The following is a 23,635-nucleotide window of genomic DNA, read 5'->3' on the forward strand; positions in this document are numbered from 1 at the left end:
AGAAACAACATTGTGTGAAGAAAACTAGCCACAGAAGACTACATACAATATGATAGAATTATTTATAAAGTTCAAAATCAAATAAAATTAACATATATGTTAGGGAATAATACATAAAAATTCAGGATTGTGGTTACCTCTGGAGAAGAGGCAGGGGAGAGCTTAGGGAAGTAACAAATAGGTAGGTGCATCAGTACTAGCAATGTCTTAAGTAGCATGGTAGGTTTATGGGTGTTCATTTTATTGTTATGCCTTGTAGATCATATATATGTTGCATACATTCTTTTGGAGGTTTCAGTTTGCATAACACAATGTTTTTTAAATTTAAAATTTTTTTCCCAGTTTTGTTGAGATATAATTGATGTGTAGCACATAAGTTTAAGGTGTACAATACAATGATTTGACTTACATATATTGTGAAATGATTACCACAATCAGTTTAGTTAACATCCATCATCCCATTAGATACAAAAAAAAGAAAAGAAAAAGATTTTTTCCTTGTGATAACTCTTAGAATTTGCTCTCTTAGCGGCTTACATATATATCATACAGCAGTGTTAACTATAGTCGTCATGTTGTACATTACATTTTAAAAATATTTTTGGGGCCATGCTGTGGCGGTATCCCACATAGAAGAACTGGAATGGCTTACAACTGGGATATACAACTATGTACTGGGCCTTTGGGGAGAAAAAAAGAAGAGGCAGATTGGCAGTAGATGGTAGCTGAGGGCGAATGTTCCTCACCAAAAAAAAAAAAATCCCCAAATGTTTTAAGGTGATAATGTAAGCCAGAAGTTTCCCTTGTTGCTCCCACATTCTACCTATATCCTGTTGTAGTCCTCTTCATAGTCTTCAGTGTCGTGGCATCATGCAGGAGTGGTTAGAAGGTGCGGTCTGGCAGTGAAATCCCAGGGGTCATTGGGTGGCTGAGGATCTAGGGTGAGGCTGACAATACCCAAGAAGTGGAATAAGACAGAAGACATAGAAGCCCTCTGTACTCCTCTTCCTCCAATGTCTAGAAAATTGTGGGGCGTGGAAGAAGGAGACCCCAGCAAGAAAGGTTTGGTGACCTCTTGGAAAAACCATATTTATTGTCCCAACAGTGACTAATAGTTCTGAATGTGGATGATCAGCTTGGATAGGTTATGATGAGAAACTTGTTCTTTTGCTGCACACTGTTTTTTTCCTGAGCAAAACATGGCCTTTTGAGTGAAGTAGGATTTGGCATGTGTATCAAGATGTAATATGTTACGCAGCCAGGCAAATTGTCACAGGCTCACAGGTTCAGTCTTGAAAAATTAAAAGCGGATATGTGAGAAATTGGTCCGTGTGGGAATGAGAATTACAGTAAAAGTGGAAAATGTAACCCAGTGCTGGTGGTGTGCTTCTATGAGGACTGGAGTTCTCTGCTGCTAGCATTCGTCATCACTGAAGTGCCGGCCAGTGCCGGAGGGGTGGGTAGACACCTCTAGGGGATCATCAGCTTATTCTTAAGCAGCTGAGTAGCCTAATGTGTGACAAGCTGGCGTTGTGAGGTCGTGTCTTACTCTAGATTTCCATGAGTGTGTGGAATCAATACTTAACCGAACGTTTGTCATGAGAACACCCAGAGGCCCCTGTCGAGCTTGGTATTTTTCAGACTAATTCTCAGACAGGAAAATGTGCAGCATGTCTATTTGCTAAAATAGTTTCAACATCTTTTATGTAATGCTGATGCATCTGGAAGTGAAAATGCTAAGAGTTTCATTTCACTAAAAATGGAATTCTTTTTTTTTTTAAATGTAACCTTTAGCTTTAGATCACAATTAGTGGCATTTTAACTGTGGTCTTAAGAGTGGCATTTTCACCATAGTCTGAAGAGTATGAAAGTGTGTGTATTCATTGACACATTGAACCACGTGCACCAGTATTTACTGGTGATATTTTATGTGCAAAGAACTGAGTAGGTTGTTAGGAAGAATGCACAGACCTGGTCATTGACGCTCAGGAGCTCCCAGTCAAGAGAGGATAACAGATCATCACACCGCAGGACAAATACAATATATGTGGCAGCATGTCACAGAGGAAGTGACATCTGAGCTGAATCTTAAAAGAAGAGTAACGTTTGAATAAGTAAGAAGGGTGTTTTCAACTGATAATTTATAAAAATTATCTGAGTGAATTAAGACTTTTTTTTTTGCTAAATTTGTTTTCTCTACCTTCCCACCTTAATGATGGTGCAGAGAATGGTATGTTTGCATTATGTTAAACTGGTCAATAGTTGTGGCAATTAATAGAATTATAATTCCGTTTAAAAGTAGTTTACTAGTGCTACAGCAATCAGAAGTTAAGAAGTTAGCATTTTTATGATATTTCCCCTCTCTAACTCTAATACTTCTCAGAAAATGGTTAAGCACAATTAGGAATCTGACTTGCTTTGGGTTTTACCATTTATCACGGAGAGAAAGATGGCTTGAGAATAGAAATCTCAAAATGCAATAATGATAGTATCTTATATTTCAGTAGCACGCAGTATATAAAATAGTAGTCATTAGTTGAATTTGGCCAATATGCAAGAGAAAGAGCAAAGTAGGACAAACCACTAAGTTTGCTTTGTCGAATAATCTTTACCAGTTCATTCTGCTCAACTAAGTACTGACAGCATTTGTAAACAATTCGTTCTTAACGTTATTCTTTCCCAAAAAACTGTTGCAAAATTGTCTGCCTCCTTTTTCCTCTTTGCATAGTCTATTTCATTAAGTTTCAGCAATTCTAAATCAGAATAGCATCTAATAGACGATGTATGAAAAGTGTTTGCTATTAATTCAAACATTTACTGGCATATTCATTAGACAAATGCATAATATTTATTTATAAAGTCATATTACTCTGTCCAGTAATGAAAAGAAATGGATGAATATGTATCTCTGTTTTTTAGCAAAAGAAATAATTTACAGTAAGCATTTCTAATTATTTCAGCTAAATGTTTATAGCACTTGAATGATAATATTTGTTGTTTCTGTCATTTAGATTTTATAGGTAATTTTTGTACAGAAATACTTCTTTTCTGTTGATGCTTTTGTACCTCTATACATAGGTGGCAGATGACTACAGGACAATAATTTGTCCTTCAGCTGTAGAGAATAAGACTCTTTTTTTTAATCCTTAGTTTGCTAAGTGCCTCTCTAGCTGTTTTTATGGCCTTACAGAGATGCTAAAGTTAATTAATGTTTTAATAGGAAAAAATGTTGGCAAATAAAACTGTTGAATTTGAAGCATGAATTATAAATTCAGTTTGGTTGCCCTAACGATAATGTTGGTAGTGATCATGATTATATGATGAATATTTATAGGGTGCTTCCAGTATGCTGAGCTCTGTGCTAAACATTTTACTTACATAGCTTATTTAATTTTCTCAACTACCCTATGAGATAGATGTTGTCATGCCCATTTTACAGATGAATTTATAACCATCATGCCTCACAACGTGTAATAATAATTAAAATATACTATATTAATATATTTTAAATGCTCACTTCTAGAGCTTTGTACATATGAAATATATACGTATGTATGATGGATGCTTAATGTATGTATGTGTGTGTGTATGTACATTTCTTCATTCAACAAATATTTATATTGACTATTTATGTGCCAGGCTGCTGTGCTAAGCTCTGGGCTTAGTGTGATGAGGCAGCACCCTTTCTTTGCCTTAAGGGACTTACGATGTATTAGGAGAGATGCATTTGCTTAAGACCAAGTACAGGCAAATATGATAATTGTTTTAATGGAGATAGGTACAGAGTGTTGTAGGAAAATGGGGAAAGAGGGTCTCAGCTTCCCAGGAAATATGAGAGAGGGCTTCACAGAACAGCAGCCCCAGCCCTGGGACTTGAAGAATCAGTTTGAGTTTGAGAAGGCGATGTGCAGAGGGAGCAGAATAGACCAGGGCGTAGAGATGAGCAGGAACAAGGCAGGTTGGTCAGGGAGCTACAGGAATCCAGAGGTGCTGAGTGTCAAGTGCAGCAGGAGGAGTGACACAGCTGGCTGGGCTCACGTCACACGGAGCCTCGCATGCTGGTCAAAGGATTGCAGACCTTATGCTCTGCATGCTGAAAAGCCATCAGTAAAGCATCTCAACAAATGCTAATTAAGTTTTGATAAGTGATGTCCTCCCACCCCTCTTCCTTTTCTCATTTGTTCATTCAGCAGATTTTTATTGACTACCTGTAACATATCAAGCATTGTGTTGAATACTGAAGATAAGAGGGTGGGTGGGCAAGAGCGTACACAGTTCTGTCTTCCTGGAGCTTACTAATTAGTAGGGGAAACAAGCATTAATCAATGAAACTAACAAAAAAATGTAAACTACAAAGGTGATCAGTGTCACCAGGGAGAGTGATTCTAAGAAGCTTGCAGGGGGAGGTGGTGACCTGGCCAGAAAGGTCAGGAAAGGCTCTCTCTCCAGAAGAGGACTGAGCAGAGAGCCAAAGGAGAAAAGAATTGAAGGCCATTTGGTGAAGATGGTGGTGATTTGGGGAGAAGTCTTAGCAAAGAGATCATGTGCAAAGGGCTTAAGGCCTAGGAAAGCAAGACGCTTTTGAGGATTAAAAGTAAGCCAGAAGAGCTGGAGTGCAGGCTGGAAAAGAACATAAGAACTGGACCATCCTGGGCTCTGGGGCCATGTTAGGAATCTAAGCTCAGTGGAAAGCCATTGCAGTGGTTTAAGCAGGAGCTGAGGATGGGCGGTAGGAGAGTGGGCTGTAGGGGACTAATGTAATACACCAGAGTGGTGATGGTGGGCGGCCTAGAGCAGAGGTGGTGATGCAGGGGAAGAGTAGAGTTGGTGTGCTGGTGGTAGATTCCACCACTAGATGGTGGCATATGGGGCATCATTTGGGAGAGGAGGGTGTCAAGATGATGTTTGTGCCATTGCTGAGCTAGGGAAATGGAGGAGAGGGCCAAATCCACTCTGCTTGGATTTCCGGAAAACGTCAGATGAGAGGGAGGGAAGACGTCATAAGGATTGAGGGTCAAAGTTGGCCTTGAAGAAAGAGTAGGCGTTTTCTACTTGGCAAGAAGGGGAAAGATATGCTAATCAGAGAGACTGGCATGTTCAGAGGTGCAGAGCATAACCAGAGTAATGTAAGTGAATACCTACACAAATGCATGTGTACAAAGGGGGCAATTATGATGTGACCTGTAAAGAATGTTGTTGGTTTCTTGACATGCTTATATCTGTGTTGTGTTACAGTGATTCTAAGACCTATAGTTTGTGGAATTTGTAAATAGGTAAAAATGTTTAAGTATTTTTTTACAACATAGACATATTACAATGTATAGACATTCCTCTCTTTATTTCTGTATCTTAAATTAGGGATTCACATATGGCTCTTGATTTTATTATCTGATGTTTTTTATTTAACCGTTTAGGTAGGACTTGGATTTTAGATTTTTCCTCAGTGTTTTGGCATCTGGATTTGGGCTTAGTTGACGTTTTTAATTTGCTGAAATAACTATAAATTTACTCTCATTTGAAATATGAACATGTTGATTTCAATTTAGATAGGGGACTAAAATCAAAGGACAGTCAAATCCAAAAAGAATTAGTAATGCTAAGACTTAGGTGACATATCAACTCTGGGGAAAAATGATGTTGATTTGATATTTAACGTTTTTGTAATAAGTACAGGAGTGTTGATAAAAAGATCAATTTTAGAGAGATGGTATCATACTGAAATTATAATCACGGCCTCCATGAATGATATTGGTTTAAATACTGGCTTGAATATCTACTAGCTCTAGGAACTCTCAGTTTTCTTGTCAATAACAGAGATAACGATTACTGGCTGCCTTGAAGGGTGCAGTGGAGTGGGGTAAGGTGGGTAAAGATTTAGCACAGGCCAGGAGCATGGTAAGTGTTCAGAAAATGTTAATGATGACTTTGGATAACCTTGATAGCATGCTTTACCTGAGTCCTCAGTAGAGAGACACGTATGGTTGCGAAAGTGAAAGGCAGGCTGTTACGGTAAATATGTGTAGTGAATTTGTTTAACTTTGTGACCAGAAGGAATCTTAGAGAGCATCAAATTCAGTAATGTCCCTGACATTTTCTAGAGAAGAACTATTTTTTATTTTTTTATTTCTCTGATGTTTTGGAATCCTTAGGCAGGGAAGGAGGGGAAAGAAGAGGATCATAAGGCTAGGGATGTCGCTAAGGTCAAGAGATGTGATGGGAAGCAACCCATGGCCAGAACCTCTCATCCCTGGGGAGGAGGACTGGCTATGTGTCTGCTTACTGAGTTTTTGACAATCTCTTTTAAGAACTGTGCATGCGTGTGAGAAAGAGAGAGAGAAAGAGATTATGCAAATATGTTTCTCTTTTCTTTGCCTTCAGCTAATGTGAGTGAAGGCCACAGAAAGCTGCCTAACTCAGTGGTAATATTGTTTTTTATAATTACAGGTCTAGGCATTTTACAGTGAGTTTCTCTACTGCTACCCTTTCTACTCAAGCAAAATCTGTGTCGAAAAGATCTGCTGGGAAGGAACTGACTGCTTCTGTTTCTCCATTGTGATGAAAGCACATGGTACAGGTAAATATCTCCAAAATTTTTAACCAAAAATAACTATCATTTAATTATAAAGTCCCCAAGATAGTGATGGGGTTGTTTACATGTGTATTCCCACACACACAACACAAACACACAACATAAGCATGCATACATCCGTCTGTATATTCGCATATTCTCCATCTATTAATTCTTTTTGTTTCTTTTATAAAAATGAAAGCTTTGCTTTTTTTGTGGTAAAGAAAATAACTTTTGTTTATTTTGAGATCACTGATTAGTATGGATGACAAAGCATTGATAAAAAGGGATAATTCTGAGGATAATGTTCATAAATTCAGCGAGAGAGACCACCATCAGATGGTAGTAGGGAACAATATAATATATACTATCATCTAACCTTTTTGTTCCTCCTAATAATGTAATAATGAACATCTTTTCATAGCAACAAATATTTTTTCACAGCATAATTTTTAATGATTATATAGTATACCATGGAATACATGTCCTAAAATATATTTAATTGATCCCCTCTAGTTGGACATTTAGGTTGTTTCTAATTATTTTGCTTTTATGCTACCAAGAATGTTCTTATTACTCTGTATTGCCATTATTTATGGCTTCCTTAGGATAATTCCTTAGCAGTAAATTACTGAATTTAACAGTTTCTGAGTTTTAAGATTTTTGGTACTTGCTATGCCAAACTAGTGTCCAGTAAAGTCATACCAATTTATATTTCCAGAGGCAGTGTATGACAGTACCTACTTCCATATAATTTCTCCAGCACTGAGAATTTTGAAAACAAAAAGTCTTTGTCAATTGATTATGAGAAATTGGTGCCTCCATGTGTTTTTTTAGGGGCAAGGCATTTATCTGTAAATCATGCTATTTTGAAGGACTTTCCTCTTGTAGACAGTAGCATGCTTGAAACTTACCAGATTTTGACATTTGAGAAATAATACTAAATCAAGAGGGCATGAAGAGGTCCTAGGGAAATTTAAGTTTTTCCCTTTTTTGGCTACATATTTTTAGACTGCCATGAGATCAATGGATATGAATACATTTTCGAGGGAAAACATAGTTTTTCATTCCTTAAAAAGAATAAAAAGGGGGCCGGACTTGTGGCCGAGGGGTTAAGTTCGTGTGCTACACTTTGGGCAGCCTGGGGTTTCGCCGGTTCGGATCCTGGGTGCAGACATGGCACCCCTTGTCAGACCACGCTGAGGTGGCGTCCCACATGCCACAAGTGGAAGGGCCCACAACTGGAATATACAACTGTGTACTGGGGGGCTTTGGGGAGAAGAAGGAAAAATAAAAAATAAAAATAAAATAAAATCTTAAAAAAAAGAATGAAAAGGTATTTAATAAACAGCCCTCATTAAACATGGGTCTGAAGTTGTACTGCTCATTCGTTAAAAACTATGAATATGTGGGGTCCAGCCTGGTGGTGTGGCAGTTAAGTTCACGTGTTCTGCTTTGGCGGCCTGGGGTTTGCCGGTTCAGATCCCAGGTGTGGACCTATGCACCACTTATCAAGCCATGCTGTGGTAGGTGTCCCACATATAAGGTAGAGGGAGATGGGCCTGGGTGTTAGCTCAGGGCCATTCTTCCTCAGCAAAAAAAAAACGAGGAGGATTGGCATGTGTTAGCTCAGGGCTGATCTTCCTCAAAAAAAAAAAAGAAGATGCGTGTATATATGTGTGTGTATAAATACATGTACATTTATATATAGCTGTCCAACATTGGGAGCATGATTAAATGTAATTATGGGAGCACCGTGTGATTCAGAGGCTATAGATGATGGTAGATAAGACTGCAGGCTTCAGACTGCCTGGACTCAAATTCCAGCTCTGCTGTTTTCTTGAGATGTGACGTTGGGCAAGTTACTTTATGTTTCAGTGTCTTAAGTCTGTAAAATTTAGATAACAGTACCCATCTCCTAGAGTGTTGTTGCAAGTAAATTAATGTGAAATGTTTGAAATCATTAACAGTCCTATTTCAAAAGAATATTTAATGATAAGAGAAAATGGTCACGATAGAAATTTAAAAAAGCAAAGTATGACACTGACTGTAGTCTAATCCCAATCCTGTAAAATTATTTTTCCCTTCTTCCTCCTGTTCTTCCTCCTCTGGTATCCAAAACAAAGTTAAATATATTTCTTAATGGCTTTAACTTGAATTTGTGGAGCAGTCCCAGTCCTGGAGAAACTGCCTGGTTGAAGCCAGCAAGTCAGAGGCCCATTTATCACGGAGCTGTGAAATCAAGCTGTCTGTGTCACCTGGCAGCGGGACTCTTGGAGCAGCCCTAGTGTGAGAGCAGAGCCTCATCCCAACCCCAGGCTGCCTGGCTACTGTGCTACAGCGAGTACCTTGGGTCCAGCAAGCTTCCTGACCTCTTGGAACTGCACATAAAGAGTCTCTAACTGGCCAGCTCCATAGGCGAGCTGCCCTGCTAGGCTCACCTCTTTCCCCCATTACTAAATAAGCTTCCTCTCACTAAACGAATGAAAGAGAAGGTAGAAAGAGAGACCCCCAGCTCTTAGGAAATGTATGCTTTATCTTACATAAACATAAAAGGGAAAACCGTGGGGTTTGGGTCCCTCAACCCTTTAGCTGCATTATAAGGTTGATAGGTAGAAGGAAAAAGAGTGAAAGAATTATTTGGCATTAAGGAGACAAACACAAGGCGACCTGTCTGGCTTCAGTCAGTGCCTATCACTGGATACTCTGCAACTCCTGTGTATGTAGACACCACATGTGTTTTGGCCCAAATTTCGGGTCTAATTTGAACAGCTCTGTATTTTTCAGTAAAAGAGGAACATCTGAATTCCTAATTTGAGACAGTTTAGCTTAAGAATTCCACTTTAATGGCTCATAAATTATTCTCTAAATGATTATGAGGATGAATAAGAAAATAAAACTTGTATTTGTACACATACATATGTTATTTCAATCAAATTAATAGGTTCATAAAGGGAGAGAGAACAACAAATGTGTTAGCGTATATAGGTCAGGAAAAGAGTTCACAATGTTCTGCCAAACTCCAGTGAGGCACCTCGTGAGTGTAGGTAGAAAGGCTGTACGTCGCAGTAGTGAGAATGGTAATAGCACTACCATATGGAACATTTGGTATTTGGTTAGCACTTAGATTCTTCCTAAACTACAGAATCAGTAGGGACTCAAACAGAGAGAAGAAACGCTTCTCTTGCTGTGACTCGCTGGCTGGTGTGCAGAGATGCAGATGTGATGATTATCAGAGGCTTACCAGAGTGAATTTCTCTAGGGAGGCAGAAAAGTGGGAGAATATTTAACCACTTTTATCTAGGCTGTGGCCTCGGACCTGTGGTCCAGCAGCTTTTGATTGGCTCCATATCCAGCCCGTTTTGGCAACCATGTAGGAATCCTATCTGCAAGACCAGATTCGATTCATAGAGTCCTGTAGGGTCTTTGGGGTGCCTTAGGACTGTGCCAGGACAGAGTGAAGCACAACTTTTGAATGGTGAGAAACTGAGAAAATGTCTTTATATTCTAATCTTACTTAGTCACTCATCACTCACTTATTCCTTCAACAAATACCTCTTTTGGGGCTACTATGTACTTGTATAGTTCTAAGCATTGGAGGTGTGCAAGGGAACAAGACAGACATGAGACCCGCCCTAATGGCGTTGACGTGGCTACGGGAGATGCAGTTGACAGCGTTATAACCTGGTTTGGGTGAACAGGCATGCTGAACTGGACCATTCTAAAAGAATGCATGGAGTGCATCTGGAAGGAGAAACTGGAGAAATCAATGGAGAAAGACCTGTTGCTCCGGAAGGCATAAGGCAGAAAGAACCAGAGAATAGTCAGGGTCTAGCAGTGAGGTTGGGATTGTTGACAGAGGGATCAGATTGGGAAACAAAGAAGGTATGGAGAGAAGACAGTTGTAAAACTTTGCCTGAATGCACAATTGTCAGGGCCAGTAAAAATCGTGCAGCTACTGATCTCTCGATTTAGGTAATCTAAATAATGCTTGCTATTGATAATCCATATTTTAAGAAATTGTGAAATGCATATATTTTGCTCTGTGACTGTGTAAACATGTTAGACTTCTGGATGGCTCATGGTGTATGGTGGTACTTTCTTTTTTCAAGCACCACCCAGAGGAGGAAGTGGGGTGGTTGCTTCACCAGAACACGTTTACTTTAACTTTGACTAAGTGTATCCCTTTTCCTACCTTATCCACCATCGTTCACCTTAGAGAGTGACATTAATTATAGAAATAAGTCCGCCTTTGGTGCACAAGCGTAGTTAACTTTATACAGATTTAAGTTCCAGGTCCAAAATAGTCACATCTTGACCCCCTTAGTATGTGGTGCTGTTCCACTCAGCTTGCTTGTGGGATTGTGGTTCTTCTTAACCTTCCTCCGTCCATTCCCGGGTGCTTTTAGTGGTCTCTTAAATAATAAAATCCACTCAGAGACTTCTTTTATCGCTTTCGGCCTTGAATGTGGGTTTGGTAAAGACTATATTTTTGGCTTTGGATTTACTATCAGTGAGGGACTCTTTTTTCTCTGTCTTGTCCCCTCCTAGTCAACTGCTTTCTTCTGGGGCTCAAACCTCTACTATATACTTTACCTTTCTTTGACAAGCCCAGTTTAGTTGTCCATTCCACCCACCCCCACCCCCCAAGGCAAACACTGCATTCCGGGATTTGCACTGCGCATTTCCATGGTTAAGAAAAGCTATTGATATTCATTAAATATTTAAAATAGGGATCTCAAAACTTATCTTTCAGCAGAAGTATGTTCTTTTCTTTTCCATCTGAGTTCTTTCACTCTGAAGGTAGCCTCCATAATTCATAGTCAGTTTGCGGGAAGGTGTTATTTTAGCACACTTAATGTTTCTCATGGCGAAAGGAAAATTGTAGAGACCAAGGCACAAGAGTATATAGTGTTTTATATGTAGGCATAGCTTCTCAAAAGTACTTTGGAGTGTAGTAGAGTTTCTAAAATAACTTACCAGACTTCCGTGGAAGCATTTTATTCTTTGAAAGCCATAAATAATGTGATTTACTGTGTCAGGGTGCAAACATTCTCACAGTTCTTTTAACTTTTGTGAAACAAGGTAGAATATTTTGTTATTTGACAGAGTAAAGCACATTAGGAAAGAGCTGATAGCGAAGCCTACCATTTTGTCTTTCCATGTTGGGACCCTAGAGCAGAATACTGCAGAGATTTCCTCCCCTCTGATACACTGTTCCTGCTCTTGTGGTGGCGAACTGTACTACTTAAAGTGTGAGCAGTGACTGCAAGTAGAAATGTCAGTGTCAGTATTCTGTGATACTTTTCAAATTACTGTCGTTTTTTCTTTTAGAGTTTATCGAACGAGAGGAAGCATTTAAATAGGTTTTCTAAATTCTAGAATGTTAGACATTATAGCTTTTGGTGTTGTAGTGTTTAGCAGTGGAAGGGAACATGAAGATCACTGAGTCCCCTTCCCGCCTAACCTAAGAACCGCTCAGTATCTTTAGTGACTTTCATTTTGCCAGAGTTCAAGTAGTGAGTCATTGATTGCTCATCAGTTACTGCAAGAACCATTATCATTATGAGATTGAGAAATAACATACAGAACTTCAGAGTAACAGACTTTTTTATTTGAGTTAGCAAGAACAGCAGATGCATGCTTCTGTATGCCAAGCAGTGTCTAGAAAGATCATCTCTTTAGATTAAATGAGAAATATATCGTTGATATTTATTTAGGTTTTCACTAAGTGTTTTAGTAAATTTGGGGAAGGTAGTTTCTATGACTTGGTGATTATATTCTGTCCCTCCTGTTTTGTCTTCAGAAATATCCTTTCTTCTCTACCCCTCATTTTTCTTTTCTTTAAAGGGAGCACAGCAGGTCACTGGGAGAATTAGATACATATGAACCTTTCGACCATTTCCTGTCCTGGCACGTAGTTGATGCTCCATAAACATTGGCTGCCACGACTTCTACTGTGTCGTGTCTCCTCTCTACTTCACACTCTGGTTTTTTTTTTCTGTTGGAGATTTTCTTGAGTGTCTAAAACAAATAAGTAAAACCAAACCAAGCAAGAAATTTAGTGCTGATATCGTATGCTTTAGAAGCTGGGGCTGTGTTTGGTCCCACCGGCAGAGATGTGATGCTCTGAGTGCGTCTGTGGCTGAACCCAAGTTCAAGTGGGTCTAGGGATCAGGAAGGCTTTGAATGAGCTGCTCACTTACTCTGTGCCTCCAAGTTTTACATCTGTCACATGAGCAGGTTACTCTCTGAGGCCTCTTCCACTTCTAAAACTCATCATCGTCGTACATCCTTGATGTTTTAAGGCTTTGAAGTCCCTGTAGAAAAGAACCTATGAAAAGTCCCAGCACTGTTTGTCTTTTCTCCTGGCATTTGAGTCTATGCATCGAGTGTGTTTTGGTTCGTGTCCGCCTTCATGCTCAGGTGGAGCTAATGACCTGCTCCTCCAGTGATCATGATGAAACAAAACACAACACTCCTTTCCTGCACAAAGGCAGCCCCCTTCCAGATGCTTAGCCCCTTAAGCTAGTATTCCAATGGCACAGAGGGAGCATCACTTCACTTGCCACTGAAATGCAGCCTTCTCTGGAGTGAAATTTGGCAGCTGTGTAATAGTCAAGCTGCAGTACTTATATGACAGTTTGGGGAAAGGAGGGAGACAGAAATAGCAGATTCCAAAATAATCCAATTAAAACAGCAGGGAAAGTAGAGTTGGGCAATAAGAAGGGAGGGTGGTATGCCCCAAAGTCTGATTATCTCTATGGTTTAGACAGTGTGGACTTCGGCTCCAGAAGCTCTAAGGTGACCACAGTCAAGGATCTCCTGCACACACGCCAAAGAAGGGGCTTGTCTGACGTCTCATTGAACTGTAATCTCATCGTTTTTTCCTCTCTCTTTTCCTGGTGGTCTAATTATCAGGCTGTGTTGGCACACAAATAGAACCGTCTTTTTAGAGGCACCTTCTCCTTGCCCCCTGTGTAGGATAATATCATGGTTCAGTATTTATGACATCGGAATGCACTATGCTGAGAAGTCGTTATGTTAAGGCACCTTTCAAACGGTTCAGAAAGGATGAACTGGCAGACCGGAAAACCCTTCTGTTTAATTCAAAGATCTTGGTAATAACAGTGACAGAGAAGGAAAATTCAAGAAATGTACCTGATAGACAAATGTGGTTGAATAAAAATGTAGAATTCTTTGGATTTTCTGGAGTGGGAGTAACCATTGTGATAATATTAGAATATGAACATGGATGTAGTAGTGGATAAAATCAAAAAATACTGAGCAATGTGCAAAACAACAGTGGAAAAAAAAAAGCAAAGGAAAGATTTGTCAACATGGATAGAAATAATCAGATAATAGGACATGAGATTTCTCAAAAGGGAGATTCCAGGGAATAAAGGAAGCAGATGCTAAGGGAGCCCAGACATTTTAGTTTAACCAGAAAAGAGAGAACTTTAAAAAGAAATGTCGGGATTAAAGGGTTAATTTCATTTAGAAGCACGTAAAATCTTCAGGCAATGAGCAGAGCTCATCTAGTCTACTGTGATCAAATGGAACCAAAAATGAATTCAAGGAAAATTAAATAAAATTCATGTCATGGAAAAAAAAGAGAGATTTGGTGTCAGAAATTCTGGTTTTGAGTTGCACTTGTGCAACTTGTTAGCTTTGTGACCTTAGAGAAAATCACTTAAAATCTGAGAGTTTTGTTTTTAACCTATAAACAGGGATAATTGTGTCTAACAGGGTTGTTGGGAGGCTCAAGTGAGATAATGCATTAAAAAACTGTTTTGTGAACGGGAAGCCTGCCTGTTCTTTCTGTAAATACATACTGCGGAGAAACTGTAAGGGACAGTGAACACCTGTGGGAATGGCTTAGAGGGCCAGTCATGTAGAGGAAAAATCTATTGTGTAAAAATGTAAAAATATACATGAATTACTTTTTTCTGCCCCTCGTTTTTCTGGCCCCGAAATTCTTTTACGTTTAAGGGATTTTTCTAAAAATTTTTCACCGAGCTCTGTAACAGAGTTGTCCACTCTCTGTTGAGCTATAAACCACAGGATTTTGTAGTAAATATTGCCTCTGAGTAAACCTTTGAATAACAGACGAAAGAAAAAGGATACTGTCTTGTTTCATTTAATAATCCTCATTTTGGGAGGTTTCGGCAGAGATAGGAGGGGGTCTCTGGGCTAGGAACAAGAGTACAGTAAGAAGGATGCTAAATGATGAAGACTTGAAATGGAAAGGTGAAGCACAGTACGGCTTTACAAAGTGTGGGCTGGCGCGCTGACTCCCCTTTATGTGGCAGCCCATCTGTCTCATTAGCTTCTGTCTCTTAATCAGACTCCGTGAAGTGTCTACGTGGCTTTTTTTTAAAGCTTTTTATCTTAATCTCCTACAAAAGTTAATGAAAGGAAATCAACTGGATTATATGCTGTTTGTGTGTATTCACTTGCATGCTGGGGAGTGGAACAAGCTATATTTATAAATGGATACTAACGTGGGGATGAGTCTGTATGCATATGAGCGTATCTGTGTGTGCATTCATGAATATGGGTACATTTGTATGGATAGCCACAGACACATATATATCCATCTGTTGAATACACTCTAACATGGAAAAGATACATCAACATTAATTAGAAAGGGTAACAGGGGCCGGCCCGGTGGTGTAGTGGTTAAGTTTGCTCACTCTGCTTCGGCAGCCAGGGTTCACGGGTTCAGATCCCAGGCACAGACCCACATCAAGCCATGCTGTGGTGGCGTTCCATGTACAAAATAGAGGAAGATTGGCATGGATGTCAGCTCAGGGACGATCTTCCTCAAGCAAGAAGAGGAAGATTGGCAGCAGATGTTAGCTCAGGGCCGATCTTCCTCACTGAGGAAAAAACAAGGGTGATGAGAAATAGCGAAAGTAAAATTCCTTTTGGCAGCATTTACTGTTGTAATTAAAGTGCATGATGTAATTTTGTGAGTGCAAGAGAGAGTTTGCTTATTCATGTGTAGAACAATAGTAAGAGTTAAATATTAACAGGTTTAAGTGTCAGTAAGTGTCTAAAAATACAAATTGTCTATTGTGTGCAGTTCATGCAATACGGCAGTGTATTTTAGATCCCTCTCTGCTCGCTTGGAATTCAAAATGCTTTGGGTAAAGAATGTTGCAGTATAAATTGTGGCAGAAAATGTGCCCAGATTGTTTGTTTATTCTTCCTGGGGACATTGGTAGGGCTGAACTTCACATGGAGAAAAGAACACCTTCGTTTGGAAAATGCAGCAGGAGCAGTACAAGAAAATTGAATTGGGTAAAGAAACTTAGGGAGTCCATCTTTGATTGATGATGCTTCTTATACGCTCTTCATTATTCCCTGTGAAGGAATAAAAACTATGAAGCTGGATTTCAAAACGGGATTAAGACAAATGACTTCTCAGTTTTTTTTTTACCTTAGCTGTTTGCAATTTTCCCAGTAAAGCACATAGTCATTATGTAAAGAGTCTGTGTTTACTACATTGACTCTTCCTAAAACATGTGTCCTTGAGGTTTGATTTTAGGAGTTAGTTTAGAAGATGAAGAGGCAGGGCGTATCTACTAACGGTGTGATGGTATTTGTCACTAGGGATTTTATATGCCCACTTATTTGTATTTTTTATTTATTTTCTTTTGAGGAAGATTAGTCCTGAGCTAACATCCACTGCCAATCCTCTTCTTTTTGCTGAGGAACATTGACCCTGAGCTAAGATCTGTGCCCATCTTCCTCTACTTTGTATGTGGGATACCGCCACAGCATGGCTTGTTAAGCAATGTGTAGATCCGCACCTGGGATCCGAACCAGCAAACCCCATGCCACTGAAGCGGAGCGGGCGAACTTAAACCACTGTGCTACCAGGCCAGCCCCATATGCCCACTTATTTTTGTAGAGTAAGCAGTGGAGTAAAAGGGGGACAGAATACTGTTTTTCTTAAGAAAGTCTTTCCTGCCTTCCTCTCACTCTACCCCTCTCTCTGCAGGTAGAGTTTACTGCAGTCCCATTTGAGCATCACTGTACTATCCAAATAGTTTTATCAGGGACTTGTAGACATATACGTGAGTCCTTATTAAGTAGGCTGTAAACCACTTAACAAAAGGAATTGTTTTATTTGTTATGACTCTAGCACCTAAGACAAGGCCCTAAACGTAATTTGTCAAGTAAATGAATGAGTCAGTCAGTCAATCAATCAATCATATACCTGCTGTGTGCCTATCATTGTCTTAGACACGAGGGACAGTATATAAAAAGTATATGACATGGTCCTTTCTGCTCTGAAGTGGTATAAAATCTAGCTGAGTGTTAGAATAACTTGACTAATGAAATAAATATTGGATTGTAACCCAAAGGATAAAATAAATATCCATGAGTCCATACTGATATAAATAACTAGATGAATAAATAAATAAATGGGGCAAAAGAGACAAGTTCCTTGTAGAAGCATTCCAATGAATAAACAAAAAACCCTGAAGAGAAGTGGAAAAGCAGCATTAGAAGCCATAGTGATAATTGCCACAGGAAAGTTCCACTGATGGATGCTAGAAATGCATGGGCAAAATTTTAAGCAGAAATAGGGTATTTGTAGAGTTTCAAAGTATCTCCCTCCAAAATATTCAGTAATTACAAAGAGAAAAATTTAACTCTACCTGGAGAATTCTGGCAGGCCCCACCTTAACTAAGTAATCAAGGTTAGCATCAGCAATCATATGTGGGACACCATGCGCCCCTTCACATGAAGAGCTAAGAAAGACACACCACCTCTGTGGTATCCTTCCCAATAATGTATAGTCTTACTCTCGTCAAGAAAAAATATCAAGCAAACGCAAATTGAAGGACATTCTAGAAAACAACTGACCAGAACTCTTCAAAAGTGTCAAGATATTTAAGGATAAGGAAGGCTTGAGGAACTGGCACAGATTGGAGGAGACTAAAGAGACATGGCAGCAAAACGCAATGGGAAATCCTAAATTGGATCCTGAAACAGAAAAAGGACATGAATGGAAAAACTGGTGAAATCCTAATAAATTCTGTAGTTTAGTTAGTGGTTTTGACCAAGGTTAATTTTCTAGATTGCTCATTGTTCTTTGGTTATGCAAGATGCTAACATGAGGGGAAGCTGGGTGAAGGGTACAAGGGAACTCTACTATTTTTGCAACTCTCTGTAAATCTAAAATGATCTTTATGAAACTCTGGTTGAGGATGTGATACCAGTCCACCAGAAGCAATTACAGAGCAAACCATGACAGTATACAACTAAGAATTTGTGATGGGGGCCCAGCTCTGGGCCGAGTGGGTGTTGAGAGGAATGAGAGATGGCTGAAGATTGGAGTGATCAGAAAGAGTTTCATATGAGAAGGAACCTGACTTGCACCTTGAAAGGAAGTGTGGAGATGAGTGGGGCAAACTGAGGGGTTGTTCTCGGTACAGGGACTGCAGGGAGAAAGGCCGGAGGAAGGGATGCAGATGGCCTGTGTTGGAGAGGCTGGCCGAGTGATCTGTGCTTTTTTGTTAGAGATCAGTATGAAAGAAAGTTGGACAGCTGTGAGTAAGACAGAGAGTAGAGGATCATTCAGACCTGGCAGAGGAGTTTGAAGTGAATGTGGTGGGTGATGCAGAGATATAAGCTCTTGTTCAAGGAAGTGACTCAGTGAAATGCTATATATGTGACATTGGTGACACAGTATCCAGGATGGCTGAAGTTGGGAAAGATGAAAGTAGGTGAGTTAGAAGTTAGAAATAGGTAGTGAGAGCCTATTCATTTGAAGTCTGGGATGGGAGGAGTGGAGGGTCAGAAAAGGAAGAGGAGGCAACATATGCAAAAACATTTGAAGAGGTGGAATAACAGACCTTAATGATTGAGGGATGTGGGCCATGAAGAGGGAGAAGTCAAAGATGATTGCTGGGTCAAGCTTGCAAGACAGGCGATGCTGGTATCCGTAATTGCAATAATGTATTTTGCAGATATTTGAGTGCCTACATTGCAGAATTATATGTTCTAGGTAAAGAAAGTATTTAAAAGAGTGTAAACACAGGGTCTGCCTACAACGAAACATAGAACAGGACAGTCCAAGGCTTGCACTGGGCTGGATGAATTTATAGATGACCAGGTCAGCCCCACGTAAGGGGTCCCTGTCCTCCAAATGAAAAGAAGGGAGGGGACTTGCTCTGTTCCTAACAGCAGCCGTGAACAGCGTTAGAGCGTTTTTCAAGTTGGCATTTCTCTCTACTCGATAAAGATGTCAAGCCTCCTGTTTGGACTCTACTCGTGAAAAAAACCTCTCTATGAAATCACCATTCTGGTGATATTAAATCACCTGGTGATATTAATCTCTATTAAATCACCATTCTACTTAGGAAAAGCCCACACATCCTCCTTTAACTTTGCCAGGATAGAGGACCCTGGGTCCCGAAGGTCCCAAACACGGAAGTTAAAACATCTTAAAAGTACAATGAACTTTGTAGATGAAGAAATAGAAAAAGTAAGTATGCATTCTTAGGTTTCATGTCCGTCATCTTGAGGTGCTGTGTCCTTTCGACTTGTGTTATATAATGTGGCCCATTGAGCAAAGCCTTAATTAAGGCTCCTCTGGACAGGTTTGGCCGTGTTGTTTTTCTCTTCCCTGGGGCTTGTCCCTTACTCGGTGTTATTTAGGAAAGAGTTTCTATAGCCTTTATTCCTTCATTTTCATCAGTTATTTTCCAAATTTTCCTCTGTAGCTCAAAGATGACAGTACTTTTTTGGCTCTGCAACAAGCTGGTCGTCTCCTCATCAGCAGTTGTGTCCATACAGTCGGAGCTAGTCTTGGGGCTTGGGTCCAGCGGCGTAGGGACAGATGAGTCGGCCTATTCACGTTGTGCACACTTGGACTTACACCTTTGATTATGGCCGGCAGGAATCCGATTTACATATTGAAGGTCTTTGAAGATCTCTGATCCTCTCTCAGTCAACATTTTAAGTTATGCTTCTTAACAATTGAGTTCCTACCCCTTCTTTGATATCAATCAGTGACTAGGTTAAATAAACATTTTCATTGACAATGGGCAACTGAAGACCAAGTTAACCCCTTTTATGGTTAACTGTAAATAGAAGTTGCTTGATATTCTTAAAAATGTGAAGTTTTGGTGGTTCTGGTTCTAGACCAGAATTGAGCACTGAGTATAACTTTTGCAGCATGGAAACTTAAACATCAAATATCTTTTTAACAATGAGAAATCTCCATGAAATATGAATTGCCTATGGTTTATTTAAAACATGGTTCAAATAGCAGTGTGTTTCATAATATGAATAGAAGTTTTGTGTAGAATATAAAAAGAAATTACATCTTTTGTAGCATGGACGTTGGCAATGGCAGGACACTCTATGAAGTGACCACGAGGCCCCCTTCCACAGGCCTGCTGTGGAAGCACGTTATGTTTAAACTGGCAGGAGAAAGAATCTTTTCATGTCCTTTTTAAATAAGGTATTGACTTTAGTATTTTTTCATAGGGAACATATTTCAAAATTGTAATTGTAGTCAATGGTTCTCTATAAAGGTTCCGTATAAAATACTTATTTATCCAGTGGTTCTTTTCACAGTCCCGTATATGCTGATCATTTTTCCCCTCCTCTCAGAGTGCCTGATGCTTTTGAGTGTAGTGCATTTACTACAGTGGGTGTCTCATGTTCTTTTGGTGGCCAAAGTGGAAGTCCCATGCTGAACTCAGGGAACTGTTTTGAACTCATTCTCCAAAAAGTTGCAAGATAAAGGCAGGCAGAATCCCTGTTCTGTGACCCTCAGCAGAGCTCCATATGGACTGGGAAATCTATCAGGCCATCCTTTGTCAAAGAGATGGTACACACATATCAGACAGGTTAATTCTTTTGTTTCTTAGGATGCCACGTGAGAAGTGCATGATCATTTAACTTTTCGGAGATGCAACAAAGAGATGAGGGTGGAAAGTGCTGTGGAAGGAGCAAGGAAAGAAAGCCAAGTTTTTAGGATTAGACAAAATCTGGTTAAAGTTATATTTTAATTTAGAGTTTTTATTGTACCCTATAACAACTCAATAATGAAATAAGGGGGATATTTACAGAGCAAGAGGTGGAGGATGGTTACAAATTTTTTCCCTCTTTTACTCTCATCTTTCCTTCTTTAGTCTCTCGTCTCCCTTTTCTCATTAAAAGTGAACCAAATGAATGAAGGAATGAAGTGAGCAGCTGTTGTTAGCAAAATTCAAGTGAAGTCATTTCTGTGAATTTGGTCATAAAAATTATATGATCCTAGTTTTCTTATTCAGGACACATACTTCTGCCACCCTAGCTTATTTATGAAGTCTGGAAATAATAGGAAAAAGCCTTCTCAAGAAGGAGAAAAATGGCGAAAAATCCTGCACTTAAAAAAAAAATTGTGCATTTGACTCTGTAGATGACGCCCTGAGAGAGCCTGAGCCCTATTGGCTTAGAAGAACAGACACAGTAACGTTAATGACTTAACAAGTTTACTTATTCAGTTCCCCGTGTAGGTTAAAAGCAACAAGAGGGGTTTCTAGTGTTAAATATACTGACCACAGTGAAGGATGGAGAAAAACTAGAAGCATTATAAAATCTCAGCAGTGTGGGGCCATTTAGTTTGGAGACAAAGCAATCTGGTGGATTATTCACGGTAGGAGAAAATAAAGGACCTTTCCTGAGATGCAGCAAGGAGGTGATGGTGCAGAGGGCAAGAATGTTGCAGTAACAAACAACCCCAGCTCTCAGGAGTGCAGCACAATACTTTCTTTTTCCATCGTGTGATCATGTTATACTTAAGTCTGGTGTTCCCACAGTTGGGGTTGGGGGTATCCACATGATGGGATTCCCAGACCCAGAGTCCTTCCATCTCATGGCTCAGCCAGTCCCTAGGGTCACTGGGAGACCTTAAGGGTCTTCTGCAACAGTGTGACCAGCAGTTGCAGGAGGAGAGAAAGTGAATGATCTCATTGGACGTTTGTTGATGGGAGTGGCATACGTTGTTCTCTTTCATGTTCCCTTGCCCAGAATTTAGTCACATGGATATACCTAACTGCAGGGAAAGCTGGGAAATGTCAACCTGTATGTCAAGGAGGACAGGGAAGCTGGTTTGTTGAACACTAACCAGCCTCTGCCACAACTAGATGCCTGCATGAGCCTGGTGTCATCCTTTGCCTCCATCCCAGCTGCGCCCAGGGTGCATACCTTGGTGAGTCCGCAGTTATTTGCAGGACACCGCACCTTTGTCCTAGGAGAATCAGGAACCCACTGAGTCAGTGTATTGGAACTGTTCACCCTTCAAACCGTCTCGATCTGAATGTACATTCCCTGATCTTATCTTCAATGGGAAAAAGAGCAAGCAATCCTGTGTGGCTCCACATGGAAAGGCAGGGAACCTTCTAAATACTGCCACCAGCAGACGGCACTCCCACCACCATCCTGGGCTTTTGTGTATGCCTACTGGTCAGGAATCTGCTTCTACTGGAGTTCTCCAAGTGCTCTTCCTAGGAACTGGGTCCTGTTTCTGTTAATGTTACTAAATTCCAAGGGAATTCCTGAAATCACCCCAGTCCTTCCAGATGTCTCATCGTCTGTGTTCCATACTCAGAGCTTGGTTGTGTCCCCGTCCCACTCTCCTAAGGTTATATCTCTCGTCAGAACTCTGAAACAAGTGTTTACTGAACTGAACTGTTCACCAGCCTTTGATTGCCCGATGACTGGGTACAAGAAGGGGAGTTTGGGAAGAGGGGTTGAGGGTTAACTATATAAAATTATTCTGGTGCTCTATTACATGGGCTTAGATGAAGCATTTCGATGGGGGTGTGGTGGGAGATGGGGAGAGCAAGGAGAAGCCTATAAATTAAAGCGAGGCAGGCAGAAAAAACTCTGGAAGTTCCAGGTAAGGAAGGAGAAAGGTTCTTCTTCTCCCTCACCCCCTCCTGATTTCTGTGCCCATTATTCCCTGCTCCACCTAGAGACAACTTGCTTGAGAGCTGTCAGTACTAGAATTTGTCTGCATTATGGGCTTAATAGCTCTTGTTTGCCTTCCTACTAAACTAAGCACTATTTATAACATCGTTTCTCTGAGAAAATGAGTTTGGAGTTCCAAACAGCTGACTTACAAATGAACTTTCTTTACACAGCTCATTCATAAATTGAGGGCTGCCTGTACTGGGCATGTAACCCAGAGATAACATTTATCTGTGCTTTATCAGTATGGGCTTGTCAAGTTAACTTATATTTACTTTTCTCTGCCTTCATTTTGATGATAGCCTCCCTCTTAAAATTTAATATTGTCTTTATGTTTGGAGAAACATTTCCTTTGGAGGTGCCTCAAATATTCTTGTGAATTGGAATAGGGATTTTATTTTATCTCCCAATTTATCTTTAGTAGGATTCATGGCTAGGAAAATCTTCTGGGCAGGCAGTCTGTAAATTGTGGAAAAATTGAGAACTATTTAAAGGAAGTGGAGAAGAAAAAGAATTCTTTTTTTGTATTATTCTGGGTTGTCAGCTATCTTGCAGTGTAATTACTGTGTTGGTTTGTAAAGGTTAGAGAACTCTGAAGTTTATAATTCTCTTTTGTATATGTGTTCCACACATATAAGGGAAAAATCCAACACATTGAAGCAGAAAGCCTTGTTAACCGAAGAGTTCTGAGCATTTTAGAGTTTGTTGACACAGAGACATAATTCATGGATTTTATATTTGCTTTTACAAATATCTGATGAAGCAGTTATTTGCTACATGGAGCCAATTTGCAGGTTACAGACCTTGTTTATTTCAAATCAAGGTGCATGTGTAAAGTGTGCACAGAAATATTCTTGCTATAAAGCAAAAAGGTGGAACCCTGGTCTTAGAGATGCTCCTTCTTGGGGAACTTAGTATCTATATACAAGTAAAAATTTCTGCTGTTAGGAGAGCAGCTGACAGAATATGATCACAAATGTTACTGATGCTGTTCTGTTAGGAGGTAGAAATAGAACCCCTAGGACTGTGCAAGCTTGTCATAGTTAGATTGTCAGAGGATGTACTTTCATATTAAAAAGAAT

General features: G+C 39.9%; 1 protein-coding gene across 4 annotated transcripts in view; it reads left to right on the forward strand.

Moving 5' to 3' along the window:
* ATXN1 (ataxin 1) overlaps positions 1–23,635 on the forward strand; it is a 384,106-nt gene that overhangs the window by 140,094 nt on the left and 220,377 nt on the right. For all 4 annotated transcript variants that reach the window (XM_044773206.2, XM_070515602.1, XM_044773209.2 and 1 more), the window contains one exon: positions 6,445–6,574. The gene's annotated coding sequence lies outside the window, so the exon portion shown is untranslated. The remainder of the gene's footprint in view (positions 1–6,444; positions 6,575–23,635) is intronic.

This window comes from Equus asinus, chromosome 8, assembly GCF_041296235.1.
Source record: "Equus asinus isolate D_3611 breed Donkey chromosome 8, EquAss-T2T_v2, whole genome shotgun sequence".
Taxonomy (NCBI): Eukaryota; Metazoa; Chordata; class Mammalia; order Perissodactyla; family Equidae; genus Equus; species Equus asinus.